The sequence below is a fragment of the Agrilus planipennis genome, unplaced genomic scaffold, assembly GCF_000699045.2.
Source record: "Agrilus planipennis isolate EAB-ADULT unplaced genomic scaffold, Apla_2.0 scaffold32, whole genome shotgun sequence".
Classification (NCBI taxonomy): domain Eukaryota; kingdom Metazoa; phylum Arthropoda; class Insecta; order Coleoptera; family Buprestidae; genus Agrilus; species Agrilus planipennis.
The window spans coordinates 432,603-444,169 of record NW_020439506.1 but is presented as its reverse complement, the minus strand read 5'-3'; the positions used below and the strand labels follow the sequence as shown (position 1 = coordinate 444,169).

General features: G+C 33.8%; 1 protein-coding gene across 3 annotated transcripts in view; it reads right to left on the bottom strand.

The window, feature by feature from the left end:
• Positions 1-11,567, bottom strand: part of LOC108735735 (ankyrin-3) — a 139,445-nt gene that overhangs the window by 119,633 nt on the left and 8,245 nt on the right. The window lies entirely within an intron of this gene.

Below are 11,567 nucleotides of genomic sequence, written 5' to 3'. Positions count from 1 at the left end.
TTGGTTAATGTTTAATTTAATATGACTGAGCATTATATTGTCTTTTACTTTATTTTAGATAGTCTGAAAGTAACTATAATAGTTTACACCGCCTGAAAAAAAAAACAGTTTATAGCGGGTCATTATTGAGAGAGAATATTAACGTGTATAAAAGATTGTGTTTCATTTATCTTTAACTATGACTTCTCGGAGCATGTATTTTTTTTACATTTGCGGACAATATACAATAGTTAAGCAAAGATTGAATATAACAGACTTTGTAAAAAATGCTTATTAAACTTACTTCAGAATGAAGTTGTCTCACCAAGATAAACACTGGGTTACTATAAAATATGCGGGTTATGTGTTGAAGTGTTAAGACAGTGGACTTATGGTACATCAAAATCATTGTTGTTCGGTATTTCTATGTCCAAATTAGACTGCAATTGGAAGTCGGAGTGAAAAATATCAATTAATACGAGTTTGAATGATCCCGAAAAAGTATTGCTTTCACCACTTTACTTTAAAATTGGTTTGATCAAACAGTTTATAAAGGTATTTCGACATGATCAACGGTGATTATTTCATGTTTAGATACCGAGGTAATTATCTACATAGATTTTAAGCATATAAAAAATCGTAAGGACACAAAAAATTACTTTTTAAGAAAAAAGTCAATTCAAAAACCACGTTTTTTGACGTGACAACGTCTTATAATTCGATGGAACCGGCTGCACGCACGAAAAAACATGACTCATGCGGCGTTACCTCGCTCTGAGGCGTTCCATTTAANTTGTAGTTGCATCTTTTGATTGGTTTTAGTGTTCAGTAGCCATAAATTCAACAACTATAAAATATATTTGTAAATACCGTACAATAGTGTTATCTTTATTAGAGTTCCTACTATACTAATAAAGCATTATTTTATGACAGCAACAAGATAAATTTGTTTTATAACTCGGTGCTCATTTACACGTATCCGTTGCAATACTATAAAATTAAATACTTACCTATGATAATGTGTTTAAGATGCAATGTTTTAAGAGCAAAATAATTTTAAAAATTAAATGGAAGACACCCCTAATTACCATAAAAAAAATTATTTGAGTCGCAGTCTCGCGTTGATAATGCCCACGTATGAGAGGGCGAAACACGTGTCCGCTCAAATAAAGTTTTTTTGTGGTACTTAGGGGTGAGTCTTCCTTTTAACTTTTGATTAATATTTACCACAGTCTCCTCTTCCTACTTTAAAATAATTTTAGTTTTTGCTTTCATTTTTAAATTATCCATAAGGTTAATGTACTGGAACGTTAGATTTAGGTGAAAGACTTCCTAGCTCCCTTAACAACGCTACTTTCAAAAATATCAAACGAACAAATTTTTCCAGAGAAAAGAAAGTCGTTGTGATTTCGTACCCGAAAACATCTCTAGAGTCCCAAACCAGTCTCAGTCCAAATTTTCATAAAATTCAATATCCAGAAGTCAATTTAAGTTTCAGTTTAATTTCAGTTTAAACAGAAGAATAACCCGGATTGTAATTATGTGTTATTTATTAATTCATAAATAACTATTTTGACATTTTTAATTATTAATAGTGGTTAATATGAAATATTAATTTAAAAATTCGTTTTCAATTTTCCATCCACCACAAACTATCTCAGGTTAACGAGGAAAAATTTTTGTTGCTGTTGTCACACCCCCGAAATGAATTTTCACATTAATATTTAATATCTATTTTGTCCCCTTCAGAGTAATGCCACCAAATATTATACACTTCTGCCAACGTTTTTTCCAATCGTGAAAGCACTTCAAAAAATCATTTTTTGTGATCTTGTTCAGCTCCTCTTTCGATGTCGTCTTTATCTCCTCAATCATGACGTAGCGTCGTCATTTCATAGGCCTCTTCAGTTTCGAGATCAAGAAAAAGTCGTAAGGGGCCGGATCTGGGGAATACGGTAGCTGCGGCATAATTATTTATTGTTTTTTTATTCGCGCACAAGCAACGATGTGCGAGCAGGAGCGTAATCATGGCGCAAAAGCCAATTTCTGTTCTTCCACAAAACCGGGCGTTTCGGACGGTTTGCTTCTCCCAGATTGCGCATAACTTGCAGGTAATATTCCTTATTGACCGTTCTACCCTGTGACAAGAACTCATAATGCACCACGCTCCTGCAATCGAAGAAAACTCTAACTCGACTCACTCACACTCGACCTAACTTGAAGCGCTTTTTTCCGTCTTGCCTCGAACGGCAACTTCCATTGGTATGATTGATTGAGCTTTGAATTCCACGTCATAACTATAAGTCTATCAGCTTCATAGCAATGTTAACGCGAATCTGTTTTTGGTTAAAATTGAGCAATTTTGGTACAAATTTTGTGACGACCCGTCTCATGTCCAAATTATTGGCAAAACTCGAATAACAGGAGCCAATCGATATGCTTAGGTCCTCAAAAACTTCTCTAACGGTGATTCGACGATTGGCCAGTAGTTCTCGGCCCTGTGATTACATTTTGTATCTGCGATAAACGTTTCTTTGGTCCAATGCAGCTTCACCATATGCCACAGTCAACATTCGGAATGCGTCCGCGCACTTAATTTTGTTTTTCTCACAAAAAACAAACTTTTTGAGCAGACCGCGTATAACGAGTAAATATTGTATAAGCTTACTACGAACCAAACAGAGTTATTTTTTATGTTTTTTTTTGAAGTGCAGCTTTTTTGGTCACTCACACTATTTTAAGTAGTTGCATTTACATGTATCGTGTGATTCAAGGTCTATGGTCATAAAAATAAGGGATTTTATTTGGAACCTTGTATGTTTTCTAATCATTAGCTCATGTTTCTTTAAATACGAAAACACTGGAAATATGTCTCTCTCTCTCTCTCTCAAATTATCTAGCACATTTTACGTTTTATAATTTCTCTATAGATAACAATGCATAGACCAAATCAAAAGCTTGGGTTTTACATTCTTTCAGTTTCATTGGGTTCACCCTATATTTAATTTTTTATAATTTCACTACCTTTCGAGATTGCGATGTTTAAAAAGCAACAATACTAATTTTTACAGATAAAGTTATGATTAATTTTTAAGTCAAATAATTTCAGCAGAAAAAAGGGAGAAAGGTTTATTTCAAGGTAGTGCCGCAGTTCCGCAGCACTTCTACACCATCCGCCTCTCATTAGCATTATGATTTGTATCACCGATTGTGATTAGTTGGTAAATCTGGTAAAACAAATACAATGAAGAATGTTGCAGTACATTCAATCTCATCATCATCATAAGGTCGTCAGTCCTAAGACTGGTTGGACATGTACCTCCATTCTTTCATATCCTGAGCTAATCTACACATTTCCCTAAAACTAGAACAACCCACATCCTTAACCATTTGCGAACAGTAATCTAATCTAGGTCTACCTCTACCTCTACCCCTCCTAACTCCCGTTTCTGTCTCTAATATGTCTCTGACTAGACCTTCATGTTTGAGAAGGTGTTCTACCAACCTATCTCGCCTATTTCTTATTGACTTCCATAGAGTCCTCTGTTCCCTTATTCTTTCTAATATCTTTTCATTTCTAACCTTCTCTGTTTACGGTATCTTCATCTTTCACTTGTAACATCACGTTTAACCTTTTCTTTTCCACAGCGCCCAACGTCCATGTTTTGCATCTGTACAGCGCCGCGCCCCATACATACACCTTTAACGGTCTTTTTCGAATTTCTAAATTAACCGTTACTGTTATTCAAAAACAATTGAAAAACAAAGGAAAAAATTATTCATCACAATAACGTTTAGTAATCGATAAAAAGNAGGTAGTTTTAATTTCGTGTGATATGTTAGCGAATACCGGAATAATTTTGTTGTTAAGAGATATACTTTTACAGAAAAAATGTATAAAACGTTTAATATAGAATAATTTTGTAGTTGCATCTTTTGATTGGTTTTAGTGTTCAGTAGCCATAAATTCAACAACTATAAAATATATTTGTAAATACCGTACAATAGTGTTATCTTTATTAGAGTTCCTACTATACTAATAAAGCATTATTTTATGACAGCAACAAGATAAATTTGTTTTATAACTCGGTGCTCATTTACACGTATCCGTTGCAATACTATAAAATTAAATACTTACCTATGATAATGTGTTTAAGATGCAATGTTTTAAGAGCAAAATAATTTTAAAAATTAAATGGAAGACACCCCTAATTACCATAAAAAAAATTATTTGAGTCGCAGTCTCGCGTTGATAATGCCCACGTATGAGAGGGCGAAACACGTGTCCGCTCAAATAAAGTTTTTTTGTGGTACTTAGGGGTGAGTCTTCCTTTTAACTTTTGATTAATATTTACCACAGTCTCCTCTTCCTACTTTAAAATAATTTTAGTTTTTGCTTTCATTTTTAAATTATCCATAAGGTTAATGTACTGGAACGTTAGATTTAGGTGAAAGACTTCCTAGCTCCCTTAACAACGCTACTTTCAAAAATATCAAACGAACAAATTTTTCCAGAGAAAAGAAAGTCGTTGTGATTTCGTACCCGAAAACATCTCTAGAGTCCCAAACCAGTCTCAGTCCAAATTTTCATAAAATTCAATATCCAGAAGTCAATTTAAGTTTCAGTTTAATTTCAGTTTACTCAGAATAATAACCCGGATTGTAATTATTCATTACTAAATCGTTTTTTGCGTAAATTTTGCATATTTACGAGATTTCAGCGTCAAATCAGATTTTTTTACGCTTCCCGTACGTCGGTGCTTAAAATATTTAAACCGTTCTCTATAATTTCGCCATTTATACTGAAAAGCGACTCTATAAAGTGTAAAACAATTCAATTCGGGGTTGATATTACTGAGGCCACCATTCGAGCGTTCATATTAAGCAGTACGCCCTATTATCAATCAAATGTATTTTTTAGGAGTTTTCCTTAATTAAACTAATAGCCTACAACAACAAACACGAGCCCAGATCGCAGCGTTAGACGCAACACATCGCCATTATTCACTAGCCAAAAATTTACCCTTCATGTGTTTATTTAATTACTTGAGGCCTAATAAGACACCTACAAATCTTAGACGGTATTATTATTCATGAGATATAACTTATATAAACGATCCAAGTAGTATTTCCGATACTAAAATTGAAAATTAGAAAGCTACATACCATTTTATATAACAACAAAGTATTTACAACACTTGAGGAAGGAGTTTCTTGTTAGGCTTTAAAAATGGATAAACGATTAGTGTTGGACTTCATTGTATCGTAGTGGAACAAAAACTTTCTATAATAAATTTTCGAAATGATTTTAGCCTTTGCTGCATAAATTTAAGTTTTTTGAAGTGAAACTTCTATATAGACGGGGTATTACAATTTTTTCTGTCACGAAAAAGCGTTACGGCCGCGTGGAGAGGTAGACGGTATATCGTGTAGTAAGTGGCGGCCGCGGCGGATGGAGTGAAATGCGGCGGAGAGAGGGGGCAACGGCTGTATTAGATGGATATAATGCGCAGCCGTGCGGAGAATCCGCTAGAGTCCCGACGACGTGTGCTGTGCTCAGCTGTTGTTTTTTTAGCCTTGCTCTCCACGTTGCTGGGCATCATTGCATCTATTTGCGGTCTGTGTATAAACCAAAGCTTAATTTGCAGTAAACCCGTGAAAACGAAATGTGTGCTGGGACACATAGTAGAAGTGAAAAACGCATGGCAAAAAGTGGGAAAACGAATCGTAACAAAATTTTTACTTCAATTTTTACGGGCAGATTGTTAACGTACTTGTCCAATTTGAAAACCGGACAAAATTTTTACTTGAAGTTTTACGGGCAGGTTTTCAACTTGGACAAGCACATTAACAATCTGCCCCGTACAACTTGAAGTAAAAATTTTGTTGCGATTCGTTTTTCCACTTGTCCGTTGCCATTCGTTTTTCCACTTGTCCGTTGAAGTTTGATTTATACTATGTGTCCCAGTACACATTGCGTTTTTCATGTCACTTTTGTTACGCTGGTCGTTACCATTAACATAGGGAACTACTTATAATGGGCACTAATGTCGCTGCTATTACTAGAATACATCCGTTTCAGTTGGACCCTAGATGGGCCAATGTAGACGTGTTTATTTCATAAAATAATAAAATTGGTGATCGCTGAATTTGACCTGACCGTTCAGCATATTAAACAGAACAAGTAAAGAAATCTAATGTAGTGGATTACTCAAAACGGTGAAATATTAGCATTGGCCCTTCTAGCTCTAAATCACAGAATTAAATATATGAAATCCTATGACATTTTAGTTATTTAATAGTGGATTAATATGCAATATTAATTTGAAATAATTTTTTTGATTTTTTATTTACCCATTACAAAGTACCTCAAATTAATGAAGGAAAAATTGTTACCGTTGTCACACCCCCGCCGGGAATCGAACCCGGGACCTTTGGCTTTACGCACCCTCATTAATTTGAGGTAGTTTGTAGTGGGTAAATAAAAAAAATCGAAAAAATGATTTCAAATTAATATTGCATATTAATCCACTATTAAGTAACTAACAATGTCATAGGATTTCATATATTTGATACATTGGTGCGTAAAGCCAAAGGTCGATTCCCGACGGGGATGTAATAACAGCAACAATTTTTTCCCTCATTAATATCACAGAATTAATTCCAAGACAAGTAGCTTCAATAAAAATTTATCATAAATGATTGCTGGGATTAGTAATCCTAAATAAATTGTTCATTATTTACACAAATGAACAAACCAAGTGAACTCACTGTTGGACCAACCTGTATGTGTAGAATGCAGCATGACATGGACGAGACTTGCACTCATGGTGACGCAGAAATGCAATACCATGAGAGAATTTTTTTTTGCATTTGTATAGATGCAAAATGAAATCGGATACTTTATTATTATTATTTCATTTACATCAGTATTATTTACCGCGCGCTTCGCATCATTAGACTGCACGATCTGATCGCATAATTTTTTTTGAAGTATCAGTTTAACAGTAAATGAAATGTTTTTAAAGTACCTTAAACTTTTTAAAGTGAAATTTTTGTGAATCGGCGCGCACCTTCAATATAAAAATAAGAAGAAAAGGAACAGTAGGACACCTAATACTACAAGTATTTACTAAATGCTGTTGTTGACTATAGTACACCGAATTAAAATCTTGAAGAGAGTATAAAGTAAAATGGAGAATAGACAATTAATATTTGTAATAATAATAATATTAATAATTTTTTCTAAATTAACGTAAATTATTATTGTTACAATTATTTAGATTTATTTTTTTAGTTTACCTAAAAATGCCAATACTGGGTAGTTCTACTTGAGATAAGTTAATATGTGGTATTTATAAAAAGAAGCCTTACCTTTTACTTCCAAAAATTGAAGCAATTCGTTCAAGGTATATGCATACAAAAAAGCGAAGAAAAAGGTTTTGCTTCGAGGGTTTGCTTTAAAGTAAAAGATTATACATAATTTGTATTTATAATAAGAAGCATTTGTTCAAAAATTAAAACATTTACTTCTAAGAAATGCATCTAAGTTGATAAGAACTTTTCTCGCACTTTTCAACTTTTCAGTAGCTGCCCAGGCATCGCACAGCTTGCAATGTAAAAATTTATGTATTTGTAGGACCGTTTTTGTGTTAAAATCTAACTAAAAGGACTAGAATTAATTTTTAGTTGTATGATCCCAGTTTTGCGCTTGTTATGGCTGATATGGTGCATTTATGTGCAAGAAAATACTACAAACCAAGTCGTACACCACGAGAATGAGAATTTAGATTTGAGGAGGAGAATGTCGTGTGGTTGACGGGTTATCTGTGCAGAAAATGAATGTATTTCTGCGTTATTGTGCGAACCATTGCAAATTTGCTTTTGCAACTTTCAACGCTGTACAAGTAAATTAGAAATGTATTAAACAAATAAAATAAACAACTGTCACGGAACACACACACGTTGATTGCACAATGCAAATTTCAACTAGTTTATCGAAATCAGTAGGGGCTAAATTGTAAAAAGAAAAAAAAAAGGTTATGAATACGAATTCTAGCAAAAGCTTTTACTTCTACCTTTTGCTTCTACCTTTTATTTGAAAGAAAATGCTCTATTTTTATAAATATAAATAAAAGAAGTAAAAGTAATTTCTAAATCGTGACATGAATAAAATTTTGAAGTAAATGTTGCTTTTCTAACATCTCTGTAAGCTGTTGCTACTGCAAATTTAAATAGTCTCAACCCTTTCAGGTTACCATATCATTTTGTAAAAGTTGACATTAATATAAGAATGTGTATTGCATTAGTTAACTTTGTGAATAAAAAAAGAAATTAGATTTTATGATATGGCGGCCTCAAGTGAAAATGACGGATACGAAAAATTAGAAGGGCATAAAGTTGTTCTTAATATATCAGAAGTTCCGCAAACTAATGCCGCATTAAATGAGTCATCTTCATCATAAGGTTGCCAGTCTTAAGACTGGTTGGACACGCACCTCCACTGTTTCCTATCCTGAGCTAAACTTCCCATTTCCCTAAAACTAGAACAACCCGCATCCTTAACTATTTCTGAACAGTAATCTAACCTAGGTCTACCTCTACCTCTCCTAACTCCTGTTTCTGCCTCTAATATGTCTCTGACTAGACCTTCATGCCTGAATTACAACAAAACAATTATCAAAGAAAATTAATAAAATACGAAAGCAGAGATGAAAAAGAAGTTTAACGAGAATAGTACAGGCAATAAATAGTCTATAACTCTTGACCAAAAATATTATGAGAAATGTTTCTTGTACGTTGATGCTGGAGGATCCTTTTTGATTTATATATTCATCGCTGAATTTATGAAACTTTAGAATCCTGACGTGTGTGGAGTTTATTGCACCGATGACAGTTGAAGAACGTTACCTCTCTGACCACGACCGTTTAGTTTAGACAACATCTTCAGCACTTTTAGAAAAGCTAATAAAAATATTGACCTCCAAAAATTGGATGCTTTGAAGAAATGTATGTCTTACAGACAATAGTTTGGTGAACACCGCGTTCTTTAGGTCGAATATTTTGAAAGCCAATATTCGACAACTGCGGCAGAAAGACGTATTTGTAGGTGATAGTGGAGCTCATCGCCTTTCGCCGGTATCATTAAAAAAAATTGCTAACCAGTTAATATTTTTACTGTAAAATCGACATAACTTTCTGAAATAATCGTCTCTGCAATTCTACGTAAATCGTATCTTTTTCTTTTACGCACACTCATATATTCAGTCATAATATGGAAGGCTCAAATAAAGGAGAACTCGCATGTATTGGTATGGTTTACCGAAGCAAAGTTGACTGTTCAACACTGTTCAAGCAAACGATGCAGGAGTCGACCTATCTTAAAAATCTGAAAGCAATTGCTACACTAGAAAACGCAATTTCTTAATTTATTCATAACATTTTAAACAAATGTAAGCAACTGCTTCTATTTTTTAAGAAGGAGCTTTGACTAGAAGCAATTTCTGAACTTTTAAGAAATTGCCGGAAGCAAAAGTAATTGCTTCAGTTTTTATTCATTGGATTTCAAGCATTTAGGCTCATTATGAAGCAGTCTCAATTTGCGTATTACGCAGCAAATACTGTGAAGTTTCGGTAGATTCTTCTAAGTTGAAGTAAAAATATAGCAGCATTTACTTTTCGGTGCTAGTAAATAGATAGCTTTAAATAAAATGGAAGCGGTATTGACAAAACAGTACTGTATGAAAATAAATAAAAGTAAAACAAAAATACTGGTATGCACGGGAAGGAAAAGCAGGAAAAGAGCGAATATAAAGATAGAAGACGAAAAATTAGAAGAAGTGGCCGATTTTAGGTATCTAGGAAGTCAGATAAGTCAGGAAGGAAGAAGTAGTAGGGATATAAAGCAGAGGATAGAGTAGGATCGAGTCGCCTTCAATAAAAAGAAGTTACTTCTATGCTCGCAAACGGTTAATTAAGAAATTGGAAAAAGGTTGTTAAAGGTGTATGTTTGGAGCACGGCGCTGTACGGGTGCAAAACATGGACAGTAGACGCGGCCGAAAAGAAAAGGTTAGAAGCGTTCGTAATGTGGTGTTACAGGCGAGTGATCCTCATCACCGTGGATAGAGAAGGTTAGAAATGAAGAGGTATTAGAAAGAATAGGAGAACAGAGGATTCTATGAAAGTCAATCAGAAATAGGCAAGGTAGGTTGGTAGGATACCTTCTCAGGCATGAAGGTCTAATCAGAGATATATTAGAGGCAGATACGGAAGTTAGGAAGGGGTAGAGGTAGAGGTAGACCTAGGTTAGTTAGTTAAGGTTATGGGTTGTTCTAGTTTTAGGGAAATGCGAAGATTAGCTCAAGATAGGAAAGAGCGGAGGTGCGTTTCAACCAGTCTTAGGACTGATGAAGATGTAGTAGGTTCAATTTTAAATAACCCTCGAACATCCAGAAAATTATGTTGAATCCTTAACAACAGAATGTTTTTTGTTTTCCAGTTCAAGGAATTCTAACTTTAAAACTATTATACAGATTTTTGTTGATAAAAGGAACAATCATAGTAGATTAAACTGGTTATATGCTTTTTATTTAACCTTTTGTCAAAGAACATAATATAACAATTATTTTTTTTTGTTTTTGTTTCCTTTAATTTTTTAATAATTGAAAACTGTTTGTATAATAACTATAAAAAACGTTCTAAAAGTTTAATTGTTTATATATTAATATTTCAATCACACTTCTCTGACTATATCTAATGCTAGACAGTGCTTTAGGTGCATTATAAAAGTTCTAGAATAGTACATTACGTATCGAGGGAAGAAACAAGGTTATTTCAGACTGCATGTAAATTGCCACTAGAGCGAGCAAAGGCGAGGGTGGCGAACATGCAGTCTGAGACAACCCTGTTTCTTCCAGAGGTACGTATACTATCATGTTTGTGCGGAAAGCTTGTCATTAAATTGATAGTTGGCGAAATAAGAGTAAATGATTTAGAGGTTAGAAAGAAATTGTGATTGAACAACTGATTTCTGCGCATGCCCATAAACTTCAGCGCATGCGCTCAAAAGACTAATTTCATTGCCTCCCGATCAAAACATGGCTGAAAAGAAGCCATTTCTTCCCTATTTCATAGCACGCAAAAAGAGCTTTCCGTGCTAACATGACATAAATGCTGTTTACTCTCATGATTGCTCTAAATAATATAATTTAGTCTAAAAGAACAAAATTGCTGTAGTATCAGGTTTCAAGGATGTTTCTAAAGCAAAATTATAAATCAATTTCATAAAGGTTGAAGATCTTTCTCGGAAAACATTTATAGGCATTTGTCATAGAGCAAATTTGTCCAGTAAGCTGTTTTGTTTCACAGTCGCTTAGTAGCTGCTTCCTCTTTTAAAAGCATTATAAGAATTATTTGAATCGTTTTATAAATTATGCTGTTAGATTCTGTAATAACATATATTACACAGTGTAATCTGCAACTTTTACACGACATATAAAAGCATTATTGAAGCTTCCTTTGTAATACTTAAGAGGTATTTATAAGTCAATTTTACCTTTCTGTATACAAATATAATTAATTAATATTA